The sequence below is a fragment of the Dipodomys merriami genome, unplaced genomic scaffold (genome assembly GCF_024711535.1).
Source record: "Dipodomys merriami isolate MVZ:Mamm:240054 unplaced genomic scaffold, mDipMer1.0.p SCAF_20, whole genome shotgun sequence".
In the NCBI taxonomy this organism is placed as follows: domain Eukaryota; kingdom Metazoa; phylum Chordata; class Mammalia; order Rodentia; family Heteromyidae; genus Dipodomys; species Dipodomys merriami.
In genome coordinates, this window is record NW_027203382.1 from 8539893 (window position 1) to 8565743 (window position 25851).

The 25851-nt window shown below is 38.3% G+C and overlaps 1 long non-coding RNA gene across 1 annotated transcript in view; it reads right to left on the reverse strand.

Moving 5' to 3' along the window:
- The window catches only part of LOC138832878 (uncharacterized), a 140156-nt gene that overhangs the window by 20503 nt on the left and 93802 nt on the right, over nucleotides 1-25851 (reverse strand). The window lies entirely within an intron of this gene.

Sequence of the window (25851 nt, forward strand, 5' to 3'; positions counted from 1 at the left end):
GCCCTGACTTACTTCACTTAACATATTTTTTTCCAGGTCTTTTCATTTCTTTACAAATGGTACAATATTCTTTCTAGAAACGAGTAAAATTCCACTAGGTATGTACCACATTTTCTTGAATCATTCATCCATTGAGAGGCATCTGGGCTAATTCCATACCTTGGCTATGGTAAACAGTGCTGCAGTGACCATGCTTTTGTAATTATCACTTATGCTTTTCCAGTTAGCAATCAACAGTGCAGTGTCATGAGACATTGTTGGGAGCGGTTTGCCTCTGTGTAGATGCATTCAGATACTTAAAGATATGTTTTTAGGCTTGATATGTTATTATAAAAATTACAAGTCTGACAAAGTGATTTCAGACAACTTGATTTGATTCATCAGATCTGAAACAGCATCCAAGGCAATGTCACTGGCAGTTGGAGGCTATTGAGTAGTATGTTGGTGTCCTATACACATTCTTTCAGTTACACATAAAAGTTAATCTGGGGGCTGGGAAGGTGGCTCAGTGGTAGAGCGCTTGCCTTGCATGCCTGAGGCCCTGGGTTCGATTCCTCAGCACCACATAAGCAAAAAGAAAAAAAGCCGGAAGTGGCGCTGTGGCTCAAGTGGTGGAGCGCTAGTCTTGAGCTGAAGAGCTGAGGGACTGCGCCCAGGCCCAAAGTTCAGGCCCCACGACCGGACCCCCCACCAAAATAAATAAATAAATAAAAAAGTTAATCTGATTTTCCATGGTTACCTATACTCCTCTGAAATCCCTCCAGATCAGTCACTAACTCACTTTCAAGCTTCATCCATAACCACTAGGATGAGCCCTGCTCCACTCTCATTGACTGTGATTAAATGATTGATTGATTTCTTATTCTGTTATCATCTGGACAGAGAAAAAAATAATTTGGAACACTCATCAACAAATTGTATTCCAAGGCCCATTTAGCTCGGTGTTGGTTTCTATAATTTATCTCTTTTCCTCCACATGCCACCAGCTTTCAGCCTGTAATTTATCCTGTATTTCCAATAGCAAGGTTTCATGGGCAAGGATGAACAACAATCTAGGAAAATTAGAAAGTTTTAAGAAAATGTAGCATTCTAAAGCAAAAGAAATAATTAAACTGAAGCTCAAAATTGTTCTAAGATTAATCTTCTAAGTTTTTGGTGAAATGAGTAAAATAAATGCATACAGACAGTGTCTCTTATGTATACTATTACATATTCTTGAAGAAATGTTCATAAAACCTCTGCTGATAAAATCATCAAATGTATCAACTGAATTTATTATTTATTATACTAGAGCATTTCTCCCCCCCCCCCCAACACATGGGGAGATGCCATCTATGATGGGAATTATATGAAGGCTGATCATGTAACTAATGGGTAAGTGTTCTCCTCTATTACTACAAATAGGAAAGTTCTAGATAATCTAGAATCCATTCCTCCCCACCAACAGCTTTTTTTTTTTGTTATTTTTGCCTCACAGCTTTTAAACAAAATAGATAGGAATATTTACAAAAATGAAAAGTAGACCACAATCAAAAATTTATTTTTAAGTAGTAGTGACACATGAGGTATTTATTTCCTTGAAGGAATTTTGGAAGGGTAGAACGAACCATGTTATGTAGTGTCTCACTGCTCACCTAATACATCAAGGGCATGCCAGTATTTTACATAGACTTACATGGGTAGCAGAGTAAGATAAAGTTCAGTTCTATTAATTCCTACATTATCTGAGGGAAAGAAGAATGTCAAAGGAAGCATTTATTAATTTTAATTAATTCAAATTAGACAATGCAATTCATTAAAATAGATTTTATTTTAGAGCTTTTTAATTCAATTAGTTCATCTTTGCTTTCCCACCTTGGTTTAAAAAAATGGTCTGAGTTAATTGAAAGAGATTCATGTAATGCAATAGAGCAAAACATTTATATATAAAAAAAATATTTCCCTAGCTAGGTACAAGTGGCTCACGCCTATAATCCTAACTACGCAGGAGGCTGAGATATAAGGATTGTGGTTTGAAGCCAGCACCAGGCAGGATAGTCTATGAGATTCTTATACTCTTATCTCCATTAACTAGCAAAAAACAAGAAGTAGAGCTGTGGCTCAAGTGGCAGAGTGCTAGCCTTCAGCAACAAAACATAGAGACAGTGCTCAGGCCCTGAGTTCAACCCCTAGGAACAGCACATGTGCGTACACACACACACACACACACACACACACACACACACACACACAAAGTATAACCTCATCCAATAATTTCCAACAATACTTTGAACAGTTGGTAAAAAGACTTCAACATCTTATTTTGTGAATAAAATGTTCTTATTCAAACTAATTTTGATATTTTCTTATTATTCTATTTCTTACTCTCCTTTTAGTATCTAGAGAAGCTTGACATCCAAAGGCATTGTTAACACTGAAACACATTATAAATGAGTTCATTCAACATATAAATGTCAAATTCACAACTATCTCCTAAACTGCCCCAATCTGGCAGAGCCAGGCCCTTCAGGCTACCCAGTCCATGAGTGACAGGTTTGACAAGCTCTGTAGAGACGTGTTATATTGCATACCTAGTCAGGATCCTGAAACTACAGTTAGTACAAGTGGAAATTTTGTTTTAATGTGGGAATGTAACAGTTGACATATTCTCACCTTTTCACTTATAAGATATTGTTTACAACCTCATTTTTCAGTCCTGGGAGAAGGACAGATAATACCTATACTGCCAGTGGATATAACTGGTGTTGTTGACAATAGTGTGAAGGACGTTTATAATTTAGGGGTCACAATTTTGTTTTTAGAATAAATGTCTCCATTTAAAGTTATAAGTACTCTTTTGTTTTTCAAAAACTAGTTTAAATGTCACCTCCACTGCATTCCCCAGGCAGAGTTAACTGAACATTTTCTGTTTGTAGCATATATTATCATCATGTAATTTATTTGTTATACATCTGTCATGTTTCATTGACTGTAAGTTTACAAAAGGCAAAGGATAAGGTTGGAGGTTGGGGTGTTTTTTTTTGGCTGGATTGAGAGGGGTGGGGGAAAGTTGTTGTGTTGTTTTGGCTCCCTGCCCCCCACTTATATTGGTAGTAGAATAGAATTCTATCTAATAGAGTAAATATCATTTTGATTTAAAAAAAAAAGTTGTGGGTTTTTTGCTGGTTATTTTGGAAATACAGACTAGAGGACAGTTTGACCTGAACTGGTCTCAAACAACAATCCTCTAGATTTTAGCATCCTGAAGAGCCAGGATTATAGATGTGAGCCACCAGTGCCTGGCTCCAATAAATTACTTCTTTGATACAATTAGTTGGAAGTGGTTTCTGTGCTTGCAGGCAACTAACAATACTTGATAAAATGATGCAAATTCTAACAGGCTTATCAAAAGCCTAGAAAATGAACTCTGAACACTTTGTCTGCTCCCTGGCCGCATTATATCTCTTCTAACTTACCTCAGAATCCAGGTAAATAATCTGAGAAGTCTCAATCTCCTTTAAAATATTTGTCCTATACCTAAAGTGACCCTTGTTTTCCATCTCCATCCCCTAGTTGGCCCTAAGATATCTTGTCCATTAAAGCAATCTAGTGGATTTCAAGAATCCACATTCATTCCTGCCTGTTTCTCGGCTAGCCACCTACTCTCTATGTCATAAAACCATTGGCACGTCCTAGTAATTTGATGAGATTGTTCAAACTCAGCCATATGTTCTTAGCCCACTCCCAGCTATTTGTTTACCTCTGGCTTGCCAGCAAGAGGAAGCCTAGTTACGATGTTTTACTTAACATATTTAAAGTTTTTACTGTGCATTGTTGTAGGTGTTTGACACATTTTAACACGTTAAAATCACCATAAAAATTCATAAAAGTGGGCATCAGTGGCTCAAATCTATAATCTTAGCTGCCTAGAAAGCTGAGACAAAAGGATTGTGATATTTATTTATTTATTTATTGGGTCATGGGGCTTGAACTCAGGGCCTGGGCATAGTCCCTGAGCTTCTTTTGCTCAAGACTAGCACTCTACCACTTCAGCCACAACACCACTTCTGGCTTTTTCTGTATATGTGGTGTTGAATAATTGAACCCAGGGCTTTATGCCTGCCAGGTAAGCACTCTACAATTATGCCATATTCCCAGCCCAAGAATTGTGATTTGAAGCCAGCATAGTTAGAAAAGTCCATGAGAATTTATCTCCAACTAATCAGCAAAAACAAACAAACAAAAAAACCCAGAAATGAGGGTGTATCTTAAGTGGTAGAATGCCAGCCTTGAGCAAAAAAGCCAACTGAGAATGCAAGGCCCTGAGTTCAAGCCCCAGTACCAACACAAAAAAAGAACAACACAATTTTCCATGTGATAGGGACAATTAAGAAAAATTATGCAGAAAGATCTTTAGGATCTTGTTCAGTCAGGAGAATCCGTTTTCAAATGTAAGCAACCTAGCTACAAATCTATACTCTGAACCACCAAGCAATGGCTTTGAGAGGATAGGTTTATTACATGACCAATTAAAGGGAAAGGCTAATTATATTTAAAGCTGCAGCTGCAGCTAACAGGGTACACTGACATGGAAATGAAATTAGTTCCCACATGTCAGAAGATCTAAAAACATCACGTCAATTTTGTGAGTGCTCCAGGCCTCTACTTTCTTATACCATGGGAACGAGCCAAAACAATTCTACAGTGGCTTCCGAATTGAGAAGCTGTTAATGTTCTTGTAGAAGGTGGCTCTTTAAAGAGGCCTAAAATAGACATGTCAATTATCTTGAAAGTTTGAACTATAAATCTAGTGCTCAACTTTTATACCTGGCTTGAGTTCAGTGTTTCAGCTCCTCTGGGGAGAGAAGGAAGGAAGTATGGTGAACCTCGCACACAGTGTTTGTGTCCCATGAATGACTTCTAACTTCTCTGTAATTGTCCAAGAAAACAGATGGAGCAGATCTCTGTTTGTAACTATACATAACACACAGAGGCCAGGTGGACATATCTTGCTCTTTTCTCAAAGGCTGTTAAGCCATTCATCATAAAACATCCTTTGGATTATTTGTATTGTTCTTTTGGTGTTTCAAATACTAATTAAACATTATTGTGGCTGGGCATCTGTGGCTCACACTTGTAATCCTAGCTACTCAGGAGGCTGAGATCTGAGGATTGCCATTCAAAGACAGCCTGGACAGGAAAGTCCGTGAAACTCTTATCTCCAATAAACCACCAGAAAACCGGAAGTGATGCTGTAGCTCAAGTGGTAGAGCTCTAGCTTTGAGCTGAAGAGCTGAGGGACAGCACCCAGGCCCAGAGTTGAAGCCCCATGACCAACAAAAAAAAAATTATTGTGGTTACCATAGTCTTACTGTATTACATGAACATTTTTACTTTCCCTGAATCTTAAAAAGTTTTCTGGAAGAGTACATAAAGTAAAGATTTGCATACTGGATGTCTTAATTGACCTATGAAGTCTTAACTATAATAATTTCCTCTCACACTGAGCACTACAATCTAAATAGATGGTTCTTGGCTCCCTGAACACTAAACATCCTGTGCTGTGACAGAACACTTGTGATACTGTGACCCAGAGACTAAGTCTTCGTTTGTGTCAGTTTTCAAATGTTCTGAAAACAGGGTGAATTATAACTGAAGGTTAATAGTGAAACTCTGTAAGAAGTAGAATTATGTTAACTTCTTCATTAACTTTTCCTTATTCAACAAATCTTCCACAAAGGGGATATGTTTATTTTACAAATAAGCAAGGAAGTATTCTTATATAGAGGCTCTATGTACACCTTTATTATGGAACGTAATAAAAGATCCAGCATGTTTTATTTGTAGGATCAGTTATGTACTATACTTTTTGTAATTTCTAATAAACAATTCATGTAAGATGAAAGTAGTAAAGCAGGATAAATTTACTAACCCATCTACAAGATGAATTTTTCCTTCATTGTATAGTTATATACAGACAGTATGAGTAAATAATTATTTTTCCCCAGGAAGACCTTCTGATATCAAAGGGCCAAAAGTGGGAGTGACAAGTTCCCCTGTCCTGCCCAGAGCTGGTGTTATTCTTCCTTGGGCCTAGATTTTTTCAGCTACAAAATGGAGATAATAATGCTTCTTTCACAGGGCTGTGCTATGAAAACGTTAAGGGTAGGGCGTGGTGCAGAATAGTCAACTAATAAGTGTCCGCTTAGTCTAAGAGCTTGCTGCTAGGCCTTCTCTGGATCAATACTTTGCAAATAAAAAAGAAAATGAAGACTTCAGCCCAGAGAAGACAAAGGATCACACATTCACATGGTAGTGGAGAACTTCTACAGGGACTAGAAATATATTTTTTTAAAATTTATGTTACTTTTAACAAACAAACTTAAATTTTACTGTAGAGTTCTCATTATCCTAACCAGATGGAAATTCCTCTGGGAAAGGCTAAAGTAGGTGAGCTTCTGATCCAGGTCTTCAGTAGTTGATCCATAAGTCTCTTGTACCTTTAAGATACATGCCCTACCCCTCAGCAAAACCATCCTCAACCAATCACTTCCATGCCCTTCTCCAGGACAACAATATCTTCTCCTATACCCTACCAGACTCTACCAACTCATAGGGGCTTATGAGTTCATGCCACTATTTCTATTCTAGGCTCCTCCCACCTACCTGGGCTCACCTCAGAAAATGTAACCTGGGTTCTTAGACTATTCTGATTCCATATATGTCTCAAGAAGCTCTGTCATTCTTGTTTCTATTCTGAGCTGAAGAAAGGACAAGGCAGAAAGTGTTACCTGTTTGACAAGGATGCAAGTGTCTATTTACTCCTTGGCTACTCCTGCCCAGGAAACTTTATTTTAGAGCATGAAAGTTTTATGAGGATGATTTTCCACGGTAATTGTCCCATCTAGGAAAATATGTGTTTCATTCTCTACAGAGTCCTGAGTTTTGAAACATACAGTTTGGAAAAGACTATTTCATGTCTTCCTTGATGCATAAAAAAACACAATACCAGGGCCAAATCTGGGACACACACACACACACACACACACACACACACACACACACACACACACACACACACACACACAATTAGCTCATTTTTTTTTTTTTTTTGCTGGTCATGGGGTTTGAACTCTGGGCCTGGGCGCTGTCCCTCAGCTCTTCAGATCAAGGCTAGCACTCCACCACTTGAACCACAGTGCCACTTCCAGCTTTTTCTGCTTATGTGGTGCTGAGGAATCGATTCCAGAGCCTCATGCATTCAAGGCAAGCACTCTACCACTGAGCTACCTTCCCAGCCCCTTAACTCAAACTTTTTATCCCTCACATAATTCAGGGACTAGGATAGGTCAAAAGGAAAGACAGTGCCTAAACAACTGGAAATCTTAGGAAGGGCATAATGGGGAAGGTTCCATGAGAGCTAGAGTCTGCAGGAAGATCCAGAGCTCCATTAAACAGACAAGGTAGTAATTCTATGCAACGGGAATAACATATACAGGTGAATCAGAAGTTAAATGTCTCTTCCACAATTATCTAAGCAATATAAACTATATTTCAATTTGCGAATAGAATAAGCACCCACGTAACTGTTGGAACTGGAAAGCACTTTTGAGATCACCTAATTTAAATTGTGTATATAATAGATAAAGGTTTTAAGTCCTTACATGCTGACTTTAGAGCTAATACTGAAAACAGTGAGACTTAAAAGCTAGTCTTCCACTCACAACTACGGCCATGAACTCCTGCTGCAACTTATCCACCAACTTTGAGCTAAAACTCTGAAGCATAAACTGTATCAATACTTGTAACAAGCTTAGAGTTGTTGATCAAGGTTAAGAAAAATCAACTAGTCACCAACGATGACAGTGATGGTTTTTAAAGAGAAGATATTAGCATGCTTTATATATATACTGATATCAGAATGTTGTATTTACACTAGCTCCCTTAATACACCTCCTCTTCAAGGTATGTACTGTTATTTATAACCATTTTACAGATGAAGAAACAAAAATACAAAATTTAAATAAGTGGCCTGAGTTACATGGCTAATAATTGGAATGTAGGTAGTAGGTACGCAAGCCCATAATGTATATGTGTTTTAATCAATACAACTAATGTTTCTCTTCACACCATTATTCAGTCTATAACTTTATTATACATAGATTTTTTTTAAAAGTACAAATACGTACACATTAAAGTTTTGGGCAGTACAGTTCACTTTTGTAAAGACTATAAATAAGATATGATTGTTAATAGGGAATTATTTTAATAAATTATTAAATTTATTAAATTAAGAATTATGCAGCCTTTAATACAAATGAGAAAAGGCATTTTGTGCTGATGTGAAACAACTTCCAAGAAACAAAGCATGATAAAGTTCAAAAAATTAACCAAGATGTATATATTATGCCTTAATTGGCTTTTCTACTATGTGTTTATATAAACAGTTTCTCAATAGATTATGTAGAATGTTTCTGTAAGGATATTAGCAAGAAATCCACAATGATTATCTCTGAGGAGAGGAAGGGAGACAGAAGAACTAGGGATATAACATGGAAATAAAATTGAGTTTTCACTGAGTTTTCACCTTTTTTGTAATGTTTCTACCATGTGCAAACAACGATAATTCACTCTATACACTACTTACAATTTTAAAACTACCATCTAATAGGATGTTTTTTAAATTCTAAGATAAACTTTTCAACCACAAGAATCATATAAGTAGTATTTCCAAACACTCGTTACCCTGTTTGTATCTACCTACAGGAAAACTCTTCATTAAACCAGCCTTCTTAACTTCCTGCCAAGGTATTGATTCACTTCTGACTCATCAGAGAAAACAAATATCCAGATGTGTAACTAAGCCTGATGCCAGCTGGTACACAGGAACTTAGGTCAAGAGATGTAGGTAGGGCTAGGAAGGTGGCTCAGTGGTGGAGTGCTTGCCTTGCATGCATGAGGCCCTGGGTTTTATTCCTCAGCACCACATAAGCAGAAAAAGCCTGAAGAGGCGCTGTGGCTCAAGTGGTAGAGCTCTAGCCTTGAGCTGAAGAGTAGAAAGACAGCACCCAGGCTAAGAGTTCAAGTCCCATGACTGACAAAAAAAGAAAGAAATGTGGGTAGCAACTGAAAAGAAGGCACTTGGATATCAAAAAAATGGTTGTTCTTACAGGAGGCATTTATATTGCTATACTTCATAAGTTGAAAGTTAAGTAGTCTATAGTAGAGGCTAACAAAAAGAGTGCCAAGAGAATGGTACAGAAAATACCAGAAAACAAAATATCCTGTCTACAAATATTATGAAACACATATACATATGAAAAGACCTAGAAACTTATATGGAAAAATATGGATATTATATATCTATATATATTATGGAGATACAATTGTGAATTAATGTTTAAGTGTTAGCTTATATTTTTTTACTAATCTTTATTTAAAAGTTTTATAAGTTTAATCTAAATAAAAGGGGAAAATAACCAGCTATCCAAAAGCAATTACTTCATATATTGAACTAGAGATTTATTTTGTTCTGTTTTTTAAAAATTCACTTATCTGGGTGCCAGTTGCCTGAAATCCTAGCTATTCAGGAGGCTGAAATCTGAGGATTATGGTTCGACACCACCAGCAGGAGGAAAGCCCATGATACTCTTAACACTAATTAACCACCAAAAAAAGTCAGAAGTAGAGTTGTGGCTCAAGTGGTAGAGTTAAAAAGCTCAGAAACTCTTTAAGTTCAAGCCCCAGGACCAGCGCACACACACACACACACACACACACACACACACACACACACACACACACACACACACACACACACACACACACACACACACACACACACACACACACACACACACACACACACACACACACACACACACACACACCACTGAATAGTCTTATCACCAGCAGATTCTCATGACATGGCATATGCTTTCAACTACAGAGAGTAACTTCCTAAATTCCTGCCTTAAATTCTGTAGCTACTAATTACTTAACTCTACCAGCCAATTATGGTAAGGATGGCTCTGAAGTTATGTTCCTCACTAAAAGGTTTCCTTTGATTATTGTCTTCTTTTTACATACAGAGGAACTTAGGAACACAGACCCAAAACCCAACCCCTGACAGCTATCAAAAAATATCTCCTAATTAGGAGGGAAATATTCAGATTTCATCTGTTTACTCTTTTTGATGTTTGCTTTCATTGCCTAGAGGAAAGAAGGATATGTGCTTTCACTCGATATTTATGCTTTATTGTATGTTGTTTAGAGCAATATGTTTAGGCAGAATATTAGAGAACAGTCAAGATGGGCTTTCTCCATTTTCAAACAGAAAGTAGTTAATCTGACAAACTGTTATTTGATCTTTTCCTTTGTACTTTTGGCCTCAGGCTGTTGTGTTGGGTGATCATAATTTCCAATGGCGGTTGAAAGTTATGATTTCCAATTCAGAAAAAGTAATCCTGGAACAGCTGGTTCTATAGTGAAAACAAACCATCCTGACCTAGGGTGTGATTGTCTGAACAGACTCTGGACTCTCATCCGAGAGGTGGAATGGAACCGTGTGCCCAGACATTGTCCACCTCTCCAAAGATTGCTAGCCATGAATGCCAATTAGAGAAATAAGTGCCAGTTCTCCTTGGCTAGTTTTCAGTATTGATGCTCAAACCAAATGGATTTAATGTAGCTATCTCCCAAAGGGGGGAAAATTCTTTTAATTTTTGTTCACAAGGAAACAAGACAGTTCATTCACCTTAAAGGGATCATTTAACCCATGAAATAAACAGGCAGGCACATGCCCAGAGAATAAGGCAATCTGGCAGTAGGTTTAAAAGCAATTCTTCCAAAAAGCATTACTTCCTTGCCTTTTTCTTCCACATTGCTCCAAACCTTCCCTTTTTGCTTAGTGAAACTTAATAGTTCTAAAGCTCTATTTCATTTTATTTTCCATATTTCTCTTTAGTTCAACTTTATGGGGAATTGCTTTTATTCTCTTGGCTTGGCCAATTTGTAGCAGTTTGTAGACGCAGAACAAAAACTGAACTAGAAATCTGGAAAACTGGATTTGAGTTTCCCAAAGTCAGAAATGAACTATATAATTATTAACAAGCCAGATATTTCTCCACCTCTAATAAGGATGAGCTGACTGATTTCTAAACTATTAATACCATTAAATTCAAAATGTACTATTCATCTAAAGATGAAATTATTGTAGAGTTTCTTAAATCTGATGGTACATCTTTATCTCCCTTGAGTTCCCAAAAGTAAATAACTTGATGGAAAGCACTACTCTTAGAGTTAACAACATAGATCAAATAAAGCTTTAAAAATAAAAGATGAACCTATATTGGGAAAAGTTGACTAAAAGCCAGGGAAAGAATTCCTGCAGTAGGAATTTCTTACATTCTTAAAGACCAAAGTAAACAAAGAAGAAGGAAAAATCCAGGTGCTCATTTCAATGCAGCATTTGCTTCTTGGCAGCCTATGTTCTGGGGAAAAGCTTTCATTTCGCCCATTCTACAGCCTGAAGTAAAGGGTATACTAGGCCAATTTATTTTCTAACTCTGCACTGGATTATCCACTATGGAGGGGCAAATTATAATAAGTGCTGTATATTGGATGGGAGTTAAGGAGAGGCCCTAAATGGATCATGATCTTGACCTGCTGTAAAAGCACCTCTGCAAACCACCAATAAACTTCTGCCTGGGACACCCAGTGCCCTTCAGTCCGCACCTGACTCACCTCTGCAGCATTTTCCTCTTTCCACCACCATTCCCTTTCTTTGTACCTTTCATTTCCAGGACACCCTGGATTTCCTCCACTACTGATTCTCCTCAAAATCCTTGGGTGAATCTCTCTCCTCTTTGTGCCTTCAGGATCAAGTGTTCCTCTGGCCCACCAGCTTCCTGTTCAGTGTCAGTCCATCTATATGGTAGTCCCCAAATCCAAATTCCTAGCCCTATAGGCTATCTTGAGCATAGGACCAACATTTCTAATGACTTATACAATGGCTTTTACACTAATGTATAACTGATATCTTAAATTTAATATATTCAAAAGCTATACTTCATTCTCACAAATGCAGTCATCTTCCCACTGTCCTTATCTTGATCCCAGCATTTCAGTCACCCACTTGCTAAAACAAAAACCTGGAATCAGTTTTGATTCTAAACCCTCCCTGACTACCTGAAGTGGGCATGTGTGTGGCTATCCAGCATCTTGTGACATCTATGCTTCCTACAGTCAAATAAATTTTCATATTCTGTGCCTTATTCTCCCAAAGTGAAAATAAGAATCTCCTTTTCCAGCCTCCCCTGAGGCTATGAGAAAAGCAGAGCTAGGAAATATTCTCTTTTTGTAAATTGGAGGAAGTAGTATGCAGGTTTGGGGCAGGTTGGAAAATAAGTACCTGGTTACCTGTGACCAGCCACCAGTGGTCATCTGGGATATGATATAGTGCCCATTTGTGCAGTCTTCATTGGAGGGGTTCCATGGGTATAGTCCGAGCATGGTTCTGAGCTGAGTATTCTCCAAGTCTGACTCTCTGGTGCTCTTGGAAAGCCTACCACCTATAAAATGCCCCTGCATAGTTTCTTTTCTGTTTCAATTAGCTAAGACTGTTCTTGCAACTCACAACCCTGCCACTTTCACATCGCCAATTACTAAGCTTCATCTTCTACATTTACAGAATACTTCTTTTCATTTTCATTGCCTTGGTGCTAGCTTCATCGCCTGCTCATTGGCCTCACTACACTATGCAATGTGAGCCTCATTATCCACACCTCCATTAGAACTCATTTTGTCATCATCTGTACCCCATAGATGCTGTACCATAGTACTGGCCCTATTCCTTAGGAGTTATTTGTTTTGAATCCCTGTTTTCTCCATCCGTCTAGGAGTTAAGGCAGTGTGGTTTAGTGGAAGGAGCACAGAGGTTGAGATCAACCAGCCAAGTTGAACCTCAGCATCTTCAGGAATCATACAAAATTCTCTGAACATCATTAATTCTGTTTCATTGGGATGCAACTGGTTACTTTCATAGAAACAAACTTAGCAAGGAATTAAAGACAGGACTATTATACAATTCAGTTCTTCTGAGTACTGTCACACAAGCTACTCCAGAAAACCTAGAGTCACTTGGGCAGAAGCTAAGACTAGATCCAAGTCCTGCCAGACCTGGGCTAGCAATAAAAAATAAAAAGCTATGTTCTTCAGCTGCAGCCTCTTCGTGTGGAAACCCTCTTTCCTTTCTCTGGCCAAGGAATGGGCTCAAGAAAGACTCCTCACCACACTTGGATAGTATTCTGTACTAGATGACCACTGCCACTGATCTCTTCCCACAGCACAGAGTAGTGAGATAATAATTAAGATGATTGTACTGTGACATGGAAAATATTATGTAGTAACCATTACCATTCATCCAAACAGGCATAGTATTTGCATACCATAAGTACCTGAAGCACCAGATGCAAGGAGATTGAACTTAATACAGCTATGGGAAACAAATGAACTCATGAACAAATTCTGATACGATATCAATGATATTTTCCCCTCCCCTGTTCCTTGTCCCAGTGAGGAAGAGTTCTTGCTAAGTTCCTCACATGCACATTAAGAGAAAATTAATACTAGGATTTGAGCACAGAGACTCATGGTTGCTATGCAGGTGCTCTACTACTTGAGCCATACCTCCAGCCCTCTGCTCTGGCTATTTCTGAGATTGGTTCTGCCTTTTTGCCTGGTCTGGCCTGGACCACAATCCTCCTATTTATGCTTTCTGAAGCAGCTGGGATAACAGGTACACACATGTCTGATGAGCTTTATCTGGATCTCATGAGGTATTTGCTTTTGCTGTCCTGGAGCCTGCCCAGTGTCAGCCTCCCACAGAGCTAGGAATCTAGGCATCAACTACCAATATCTGACTCCACATCATATTTTATGTAGCTTTTGTTACTATCCCTATCAGTAAATCACTCTTTCCTCTGGATTCCCAAAGCTCCTAGCTGTTATTAATCCAATTCAAACTGTCATGAATTGATTGATAGCTATTTGTTTATGTAGGCATCTCTTTGACCCAGGCATATATTCATTGAAGACAAGAAGTCATTATTTCTTTCGTAAAATCTGTATTATCTGTGTTTTATATGTCAATTTGGCTAGGTCATATGCCTAAATATTTGATCAAATTGTAGTCAAGATGTTGCTGTGAGGTATTTTTTGATGAGATTAGCATTTAAATCAATAGACTATAAATATAGTAGGTTATTATTCAGAATGTTGCAGGGCCACATCCAATCAGTGGAAACTGGTGATAGAAAATAGACTGACTTTCCCTAAGGAAGAGAGAATTCTACCTTTAGATTGACTAAGGACAGCCTTTAGATGCTTTCAACACCAATTCCTCTTCTTGAATCTCCAGTCTGCCAGCCTTGCACATTTTGGACTTTCAAGCCTCTCATATTCCATAAGCCAATTCCTTAAAATAAATCTAGGTATATAAAATATGCTATTGGGTATATGGTTATATATAATATATAACATTTATATATGATATATGTATATTATACATATATGTATATATCTTACTGATTCCTGTATTGGGGTATGTATGTTTATGCACAAATGCATAATCTCATAGGATCTTTTTTTCTGGATAGCCCCAACAATGAGTACAAAGTTCCTGAATTAGCCCAGATGTGCCTTTCCATAGGAATATATAGTAACTGCTCCATGAATGAATGAAGCTCTGAGTGAATGTTGATAGGATAAAATGACAAATGCTATGGAATATGAGTACAGAGCCAAGAGGAATGGAGAAAGTTCAGACAGGGGCAGGGCAGTGCTGAGGAGTCCCGCCATTTTTACAGTTTTCCTAAACACAGCCCAAGACAGATACTGGCCATTAGTAATGGATACTATGTAATGCCAGAGGTTCTTTTAGCCGAATCTCTAGGCGACCAGGGTTCAGACAAGGTAATGATGAAGAAACTCCCAAGCAATGAGTCAGTGCCCAGTAAATGCTGCTGCCTGACTAAAATGATGGGAGGATTGTTATCTAGAAATGCAGTAGGTTCAGTGGCCATGACCCTCTGTTCCCACACTGAGTTGTCCCCAGGCTTACAGAACCTGCCACACTGGCTACATCTTCCCTTATACTCTCCCTGGCACCTTTATTCCAGGAGAGGCTCTTTATCTCAATTGTTAGCTAGGATAACATGTTGGCTGCTTTGAGTAGTGTCCAGGCAGGGCTACATTTAAAAACCATCTCACTCTAGTCTGTGCAAATACAGGAACTGTGTAAGCAAGTTTTTTTAAAGGGAAAACTATAAAATGTGGACAGCAAATTACATCGCTGTTTTACCCCTCCCAGTGAAAAATGGCAGGCGGCTAAGTGGTTTGGAGCTCAGTCAGTGTTTCAGATTAAAGGGAGTCAAATCTAAACCTCATATTACTTCAAGAGCATAAAAAAGATATAACTTTAAATAGTCCCTATAACTGATGGTGAAAAGAGGCTGACTGTCATTTGTCATTGCTATTTTTGTATTTTCAGATAGATAGGTTGCTAGATCTTTTTAAGCACAGGTATGCCCATATTAAAGTAGGCCAGTTTAAGAAATCCAGTCTTGCACAACAGATGAGCTAGCAAGTGATTCTTCACATCAGAAAGAATTATTCCCTTCAAAAGCAATTCAGTCTTTGTGATCGTAATAGTTTAAAAGTTTACCACCAAAGTGTTTCTAATGATCTATCAGGCAAGTATCTTCCATATGGAAGGTTCTTGGTAATTATTTAGAGAGTATAATGAACCAAATCTACATTGCATTATTTAAAACCTGTGTTTGCTGGCAATCTATATTGGGCACAGGATTTTTGATACATCTACAAGTGATTCTTCCTACTAGACTGAATGATTAAAGGAAACATGAAAAGCAAATAAAGACTTCATCCTTAAGTACAAGATTGCTTGGAAGTCAAGACAAAACTGTGTACTCATGTTTCCTACATGCCATTAACTTTAAAAAAAAAAAAGACTTGACATTAAGTTTTAACAAAAAAGTACTTGACATTACAGAAACCATGACTACATAATTTGTCCTCCACACAGAAATATACACAAAGCACTATTACCCTAAAAAAGGCAGAAAATGAAGGTGATGTTTCTTCTCCAAAATAATGAAGAAATAAGGAAAATGTGTGTGTGTGTGTGTGTGTGTGTGTGTGTGTGTGTGTGTGTGAACTTTTCAAGAAAGGTCAGAAATGTTATGATTAAGTGCCATGTTGAAGGTCACAGACAGTAAGTATAACAGGAAAAGGGGGACTGTATGTTCTGAAGCAATGAGAGATAAGAAACCTGACTTAATATTGACAGAAAATAGAATGAAAGAAGGTAAGACTCTGCACCCTGGTTGGCTTTGAACAAGCTGGGCTGTATAGATGTATAAAAATAGGAACAAAATTAGGGAACTATCATCAAATAGCCAACAGTGGGAAGAAATGCAACATACAGAGCCAATGGGGAAACGTTAGAAATCATAAGAGATCAAATAGCAATAGCACAGCAAAGCAAAGCCAAGCTGGCTCTCAGAGTCCTATTGTTCAGGCTGGCCCTATCAGCAACATTTATGCTGAAAGGATACAGTGTACTATAACTTGTCAGGGTCCAAAGTACTAGCTTGCCAGTGACATTTAAACTTGTTTTAATGACAGACCTAGTTTGGAACTCACAGTGCAGTTTTTCATCTTCTCTCTTCATTAACCTGCCAGCACTAGCAGTTTTCCAACATAAAATGCTTAACAAAGCATTAACAGGAATAGAAGTGTTCTAGTCTATTCTTGCCCTCATTACACTCTTAGGAGGTGCTGTCTCATAGATAAGCCTAACACAACCCCTGACTCCATTGAATTCTCTCCAGCTGTTGGATACTTTTTCCAAGATCACACTGGAATCACTACGTGCTATTTCATAGTCAGTGTAAGGAGAGACTTTGAGAAAAATCTGTAGTCCAATTGGCCTAGAATTAAACTTTTAGGGCCCACAGCAAGAACCAAGTTAGCCCTGCACAAAGAACTCATTCTTTGGCAGGATGAGTGAGGGGTTTAAGCCGCCAGGCATTGGTGACTCATGCCTATAATCCTAGCTACTCAGGGTGCTGAGAAGAGGACCACAGTTCAAAGCCAATCTCAGCAGAAAAAGTTACATGAGGCTCTGAGTTCAAACCCTAGCAAAAACCAAACCAAACCAAAATAAAAACATATCTAGTGTGTAAAGTCAACTAACTTAATTACATAGAACTGCACACTTTAATATTTTCTTTCATTTACCTTATCCCATGTTCTAAATGCTCTAAAATAAAAGAGCCTTCAAAACAAGAAAAATTTAATTTGTCTTATCATAACACTATACATTATAGATTATAAATCTTAAGCATATAGCTTTTATACACACACACACACACACACACACACACACACACACACACACACACAAACACATATACACACACAATTTAACTATCAGCCTAGCTCAGAATATAGAAGAGGAGGTCTGCCATCCCAACAGGTTATAAAGTGTACATACCCTCCATAATTTTTATACTATTGATATTTTTAATAAATATTTAAAATTTGGAGTTTCTTTAATAAAAATTTAAAATTTAAGGAAGCTGATTTGCAATCAAAATTTCCCAAAACAAGCCAGCTGCCAATGGTTCACCCCTTTCATCCTAGCTACACAGTATGCTGAAGCCTAAAAGATCATGCTTCAAAGCCAATCTGAGCAGAAAAGTCTACAAGATTCCATCTTCAACTATCCAGCAAAATGTCCAGTTGAAGATATGGTTTAAGTGATAGACTGCAAGCTGGGAGTAAGAAAGCTGAGCAGGACCTGGAGACCTTGAGTTTAATTGCTGATAAAAAGCATATACATAAGGCTGAGGATGTAGCTTAATGGTAGAATGCTTGCCTAGCCATTCATGAAGCCCTGGGTTCAATTCCTCAGTACCACATAAACAGAAAAAGTCAGAAGTGGTGCTGTGGTTCAAGTGATAGAGTGCTAGCCTTGAGCAAAAGAAGCTCAGGGACAGTGCCCAGGTCCTGAGTTCAAGCCCCAGGACTGGCAAAAAAAAAAAAAAAAGCATATACACAAAAAAAATGTTTCAAGAAACAATAACAAGGGGGTGGGGAGAAGCCTTAAGTATTACCTGCATTCCAAATATAGCACAAGAAGTGAATCCAAGACTCTTTGAATTGACTCATCAGCAACCAAAAAAAAATTTTTTTAGAAAAGCAATCTTAAAAAACATTAGTAGCCAGGCGCCGGTGGCTCATACCTATAATCCTAGCTAGTCAGGAGGCTGAGATTAGAGGATCGTGGTTCAAAGCCAGGCCCAGCAGGAAAGTCCGTGAAACTCTTATCTCCAATAAACCACCAGAAAACCAGAAGTGGTGTTGTAGCTCAAGTGGTAGAGCGCTAGCCTTGAAGAGCTGAGGGACAGAGCTCAGGCCCAGAGTTCAAGCCCCACAACCAACAACAACAACAACAAAAATTAGTAACATAAGTAACAAATACCAGAAAATAGTTATTAACACTTACTTTTTTAACCCAGGAACTTTCCATATTTTGAAGTAACTTCAGACATTTTGAAACCATATCACTTCAGACATCCAAATCTAGCCTTGTAAGGCCAGTAGAGAGTGAATAAGAAGATTGAAATAGAGAGTTAAACTTGTGAAGTTTGTAAAAAGTATGCTTTAGTTTTATTTAACACAGAAATAGTATATCAGCATAGATGTTTGTGAGCAAAAAAAATCAAAACCAAAAAAAAAAACCAATTCCCGGAAAGCAGAATTTCACAACTTTTTAAGAAAGTTAAATTATGTGCTTGAACTGGATTTAGGGCTTTTTGCAGTCAGGGTTTTGATCATCTGTAGACCACATAACATAAGCCACGGGCAATACAATATCATTTGTGAAAATCAGGTACAATAAAGAGAAGTTTTACAAATCCAATAAGCTATAGACAGAACCAAGAGGTTTTACCACCATAGCTACCACCCTCATGGTCAGAGTCTGAGACACATTCTGCAATTAGTAAAGATTGGCATTCTTAGCTGAACACTGGTGGCTCACCCTTGTAATCCTACCTACAAAGGAAGCTGAGATCGGAGGATCATAGTTCAAAGCTGGGCTGGGTAGAAAATTTCATGAGACTCTTATCTCCAATTAAGCAGTGAAAAGCTGGAAGTGTAGCTGTGGTTCAAGTGGTAGAGTACCAGCCTTGAGTAAAAATCTAGGCAAGATTATTAGGTCCTGAGTCCAAGCCCCAATACTGGCATAACACACACACACACACACACACACACACACACACACACACACACACACACACACACACACACACACACACACTTAAACTGACGCTCTTAAATGTAATCACAAATTTAATTGACAATTTTAAAAAAAGGGAAATCTTCATGAGGGCTATGGCTGCTTTATTTCCCCATCAACCAACAGCTATCTTCAATACTCTATTGATAACTCTGTATCCAAGCATCTTAGATAAAGGCTAGAGATGCTGGGATCATAAGGGTAGCTAACATTTTCCACTTCCTGACATAACTTCTCTTCAGCTTTTGCTAATGCAAAAGACAAAAATAGGTAAGAGAACCAAGACTAATTTCCTACTACTACCTGATCAATAATGTAAAGCAATCTAGAATTAAGCCAGTAGCCAGTGGCTTGCACCTGTAATTCTAGCTATTCAGGAGGCTAAGATCTGAGGATTGCAGTTCAAACAGCCAGGCCAAGAAAGTCCATGGGACTCATCTCCAATTAACTACCAAAAAGCCAAAAGTGGGGCTCTGGCTCAAGGGATAGAGTACCATCCTTGAGCAAAAAAGTTAAGACACAGTACCTAGGCCCTGAGTTCAAGCTCTAGGACTGTTAAGGGGGGGGGGAGAAAAGAGGGAGGAGAGGGAAAGGGAAGAAAGAGAAAGAAAAAAGAGAAAGAAAGAAAGAGAGAGAGAGAGAGAAAGAAAGAAAGAAAGAAAGAAAGAAAGAAAGAAAGAAAGAAAGAAAGAAAGAAAGAAAGAAAGAAAGAAAGAAAGAAAGGAAGGAAGGAAGAAAGAAAGAAAGGAAGGAAGAAAGAGAGAGAGATGGTGAGGGAGGGAGAGAGAGAAGGAGGAAGGAAGGAATAGAGGGAGGGAAAGGGAGGGAGGAGAAAATCGAAACTTAAAAATGAAAATATGGTTCCTTTGTCAGCCTTTGTGTTCTCATTTTCATGATCAACAAAACACACATATGTATGTTACTTAAAATCATTTAAGAGTTAAATCCATCCTTAACAAGTAACCAATTTTAAATCACTTGGGCATAAACTATAATGGCTGCTACATTAGCTCTCCCATAGGGAAACTTATAAATGGATCATATACCACTTGGGAGGACCTTACTCTCCTGCAAATACACACTTCCTTATATTCCAAAAGTTTCACAAAAGCAAATCATAGGAGGAGAGAAAATGATAAACTTCAAATCCAGCTTTTGCATTAACTACCTGTGTGAATTTACCTAACTTCTCTGTGCCTCAGTTTGGGCAATGTGTATATTGAGAATGGCATATAACTACTTCCCAGGATTGTTGAAAGGATTAAATAAGATGTGTAAAGTGCTATTACAGTCTCAAATAAATAAGATGGTTAGCCAGTATTTTATACTAAAGAACAGTTGTATGTCTGCATGTAATGAGCTTGAATATCTCTGATATTTGTTGACTTAGCAGAATAAGGAACAGTATGACTTCAGGAATTTTTCCTAGAAACTGGACTCTTGGGTGAATATTTCAATGTAGGAACATTTTGGGGAGTTGTTCTTAACACCAATGACCATAGATATTTATGGAAAATAAGAACGTGTGCCAAGATGAGTTAAACTGCCTTATAATTGGAACCAAGGCTTCAGTCAATCCACAGTTTTATAGACCTGGGAGCTGTACCACTTGAGTTGGTGATTGATCCTTTATAACTCTACATGGATCAAGTCATTTGCTATAGACTATCCAATAGAGGAGTCCTGAACTTGGTGAATGGCTCCCCTCATCTTAGAGCAATTCCTTGAGAGGGGTTCACATAAAGACTACTAGCCTTCATCATCCTAGCATCTGTGTAGTGAGGGCTTCAGTTCTGATGGGATGAAGTGGACACACATTACATACATAGCACAACCTGAGCCATAATCATTCACTTGCTTTCTACAATAAACTCTAAAGAGTCTTTGAGATTCTGACTGGTTTCTTTTCCTGGAAAGGAAAAAGCTTAAAGAAAGCTAGTAACTATGGCTCATGCCAATAATCCTAGCTACTAAGGAAGACGATATGTAAAGATTTCAGTTTCCAGCCAGTCCAGATAGACAAATTCAAGATACTTCTATTTCCAATTAGCCAACAAAACCCTAGAATTGGAGGTGGGCTCAAGTTATAGAGCACCAGCCTTTAGCAAAAAAGCTAAGCAAGGGTGTGAGGCCCTGAGCTTCAATAGCAGTACCTAGTACTCACACATAAACACACACACATAAACACAAACACACACACACACACACACACACACACACACACACACACACACACACACAAAAGAAATGTTCAGAAAGAAAGGCTAATGGAACAAACTCCACAGCTGACAGCAAGACTGCAACTGATGCTCATTGCTTCCCTCCCCTATTATTCATTCTTGATTTTTCTTATCTTCAGCAATCACCTCTGCTGGTCTGGGTACCTTAATTGGTGAGGTGACCTAGAGGTTATCCCCAAGAAGACTCATCCCTTCATCATCATTCTCAAACAATGACCATTGTATTTTTCCATTTACTCTCAAAACTGGCCAGAGGGGTATTAAAAAATTCCCCAGTGGGTCACCTAAGTGCCAGATTTTTCCATGCAACCCACTGTGAAGGAGCAGCCTCATTGTTTTCTCATGAGGGACAATTACCCTTGCCCAGATGGAGATTCTTTTTCTTGACTACTTGGCCTGAGGAACTTGAAGTGATGGGGTGGTAGCTATACCTTAAAGTTTAAAAGGACTATAATGTTGGCCTATTATGATGGAAGGGCTCCTCCCCTGGGAAAGAGGTCCTCTAAGCCCATAGATCTCAAAGTTGTGTCAACAGGAAATTCAAATTATCCAAACAGGCCACTGGGAGCATCAGTTAAGGGGGCTACTGTGACTTTCTATCTTAATCCCTGGACACATGAATTCTGACTCCTGGACAAACATACTGTATAGCTGTTTTAGGGGATTTGCTGACATTAATTACTTCCCATTCTTTCAGGTTATCATTTCCTACATGGCATCTCATTTGTGCCTTCACAAGGTCATTTCATCACCCTATTAAACAGGCAGCTTCTGTGTGGTATAGTGACTAATAAGGCTGGTAGAGCCTGTGGTATGTGCTCACAACCATATCTCTCCAGTCATATAAGAGAGATTGAGACAGACAGATTGAAGTGGAAAGGGAGAGGGAGAGAGAAAGAGAGGTTCCATGATTCTATACAATGTTGTACCAATCATACTGGTGAATCAAAACTCTAAAATTGTCAGGTAGTGGTGCTGATTGCTCCCCTGTGGAAAGGTAAGGCAAACCCACACACAGAACATAATCTAATATCAGTATAAAAGTCCCTTGCAATCATACTGTCATCAATGGCTGATTGTTCTCCTTGAAACACAGTGCCATACAAAGGACTCAGCAGTATTTTCTATTGTTAGAATGTGGGGCTGTAGCAGTAGCAGGAGCAGTAATGACTTGAACCCTGGGAAGAGAGGGCTCCTGTTCTTGGGCTCATGTCTTGTCTCCATCACTGCCACCAAGGCTATTTTGTTGTGGCCCTGTTATCTCAGAATGAAAATGGCCAATGGCATCTTAGTTGATATCAGCTAATCCATTCAATGTATATTGATAGTGCCTCTTCCAAGATGGATGCTTTCTGCAAGAGACTGTTGGGAGATACAAGTATCTTTGTTCTATGTGTACACTCCTTATGTGGGCATCTATATGGCACTCTACAGCCTGACTTGTCTGGTATCTTCCAATATTTATTCTTCTGGTATCCTAATCAACTATTTTACTATTTTACCCAGCCCATGACTTAATATGTGCTCTCACCTCAGACTCCCCCTCCCAGCACAGTGTGTACAGGGCATCACCCTAGACTACCCATTGGGATGATTTTCCCACATCACTTTCCTAAGGGCTATTTCTGAGTACCTGTAGTGCATCATCCCAAGTCTATGTTTGGCTTGCAGCCACACATAATGTCAATTCAAGTAATATGTGAATTAAGCTCGGGCTGTTTTCTTCTGTTAGCTAGCCAAAAGGACTCCTTAATCCTAAAGTCTTATTTGTGATTTAAGAATGAATTACCACGGATCACATGGGCTGCATTAATGTATTGCTTTTATTTATGCTTCATTATTGCTGAGCTCATTAGACTTGACACTTACATTGTGACCCTATGCAGTTTGTGATAGACAATTCTAGGTGCAGTGTTATTTGATATTCTATAATCAGAGCCTTGTAACTCCATGAGGTTTACTGAATTATGTATAATCATCCACTACAGACAGCATGACCTAGAAGTCTACACTGTGCTTCTTATTTTGGGGTGCTATAGACTAATTTTAGGATGTCCTTTTCCAAAGTAATAAGTTAAAGCCCTAACCCATAGGGAAGATATATTTGGAGATGGGTTTTTTTAGTAGTTAAAGTTAAATGTGAGGCCTTGACCCAATAGGACATAAAAGTGACAGAAAAATCTTCATAGAAAGTTCCTTGAAAGAAGAGTTCCAATTTTCCCTCTGCATGCACACAGTCATTTGTAGACACGATAAGAAAGTACTCACATGCAAGCCAGGAAGGTACCACATCCCCCAAACCAAACCTGTTGGACCTTGATCTACCACCATTTAGAAGAGTGAGAAAATAAGTATCAGTTGTTTAAATTACCTAGTCTATTGTACTTTGTCATGGCAATCCCAGAGGCTTTCCACAAACTACATATGGCATCTTCTCCCTCCATCAATACCTTCTCTATCCTACAATAGACTTAATCACATGGAACAAACAGCAAATCATTTATACACCAGCCTAGAACCTTATGGGCTGAAGAAATATCCCTAAAGGTAGAATATACTGCCACTGGAATTTGAAAAACCCTAGCAGTAATAGGAGACTTGGACAGCAAGAATTATTTTTTATTTTGTAGGGATGACTCAGCATGACTCAAATCAATAAACTTTACTATTGTTGCAAGCACTGGAATCATCATAAGGTTATCTCTCATTATCTATTATTGCCAACAATTCCAACATACTTTTTATTTCTCATTCACCCAGTTAAATTCGCATGGCATCATTGATACCTAAGATGAAGATGATATACCACAGAATGTTCAGATGATTTGTCTCTTTACTATATTATCTTAAGAGAGTGGAAGAGTTAATAGGGGCTTAGAACTATGATCATATCTGTAAGGGATGGAAAAGAATACAGAACCTAAGATAATGTCCATATACCATGTGCTTAAGGTTGTGTCCTAATAAAGATATTACAATTACTAAAGCAGCCAAAATTGGGTTATTTGGCGGAATTTTCAGTTAGATCATTCTCATTCTCTAGGATCTTTGTCTCTTTTGAAGAAGTCACACTAAATGGATATATGAGATGTAGAGAGTGGCTATCTGCTTCCTTCAGCCCTTTAATAGGTCGGCAATGTTTTTGCCCATTGCTTCTAAGATATGATATGATTTTTCCATTGCTCTCAGGATTAGGGTTGAGGAGAATTTTGGAGGATTCCACTTGACCTTTCTTACTATACTTGTTACTTCATAGGCCAGAGGACCAATGTGGTGTTATGCAAATACCTGCTCATTCCAATTATACATTCAGAGCATCAACACAGGATGGACCTATAGACTCATTGGGAGTCAGCTCTGAGTCAGTTCTGAGTCAGTTCTGAGTCCATTCATTATTGACTTTCATACCACTCCTTCCTTTGTCTCTCATAATACAAAGCCAGGAGTTTATTTTCTTTTTTATTTTCTAAAAGATGTATAATATTTGGAGAGGAGTTTCACTGTGGAAGACCAAGACCATGTGTTTCTAACAATACTAACTTGAGCCTTATATCCATTAGTCCTTCGAATGTTTGAGCATCCCACCTTTTTCAGTGTAGTCAGAAGAGTAAACAGCCTTTAGTCTTTAGGGGGAAGAAATTGAAGAAACTACCTTAAACATTGTTTCTTCTATTGCAGGAGTGAGGTGGAGTGGGGCTTCTCCCTCAAGAATGTCTTGCTTTAATAAATGGTTCTAAATGTGAAAACTATCTCAAGATTTCAAAATTAGGAGTCCTAGAGTTGAGTTTCTATCCTTTAGTAAACTCAAACTTTCCTAACCCAGTTGTATTTGACTTGACCTTCCTTAGCCATTGGTCTTGCAGCAGGAAGGGAAAGCCAATCTCCTGAAGGGAAGAATTCTGCAATTCACAGGTCTTTAAGGTGAAGATAGAATATGAAGTGTAGATGATAGAGTATGAGGTAAAGATAGAGTATGATCTCTAGCCGAAAGAAGAGGCTACTTCTGTGAGAATTCAGTACATTCATCTGCTTTTTTGTTTTGTTTTTCCATTACTGGGAATTGAATCCAAGGCTTCTTGTTTGTAGGTTCTCTACCACTTGAGCTGTGTGTGCCACCAGCCCCTTCCATGTTTTCGTAACCTATAGTCTCGTTCTTTTCCTAATCTGGCATTGAAATGTCCCTGGGGTAAAATTCTAACCTTTACTGGAGCGATGTTTCTTATAAAACTAAATCCTGGTCCTCAA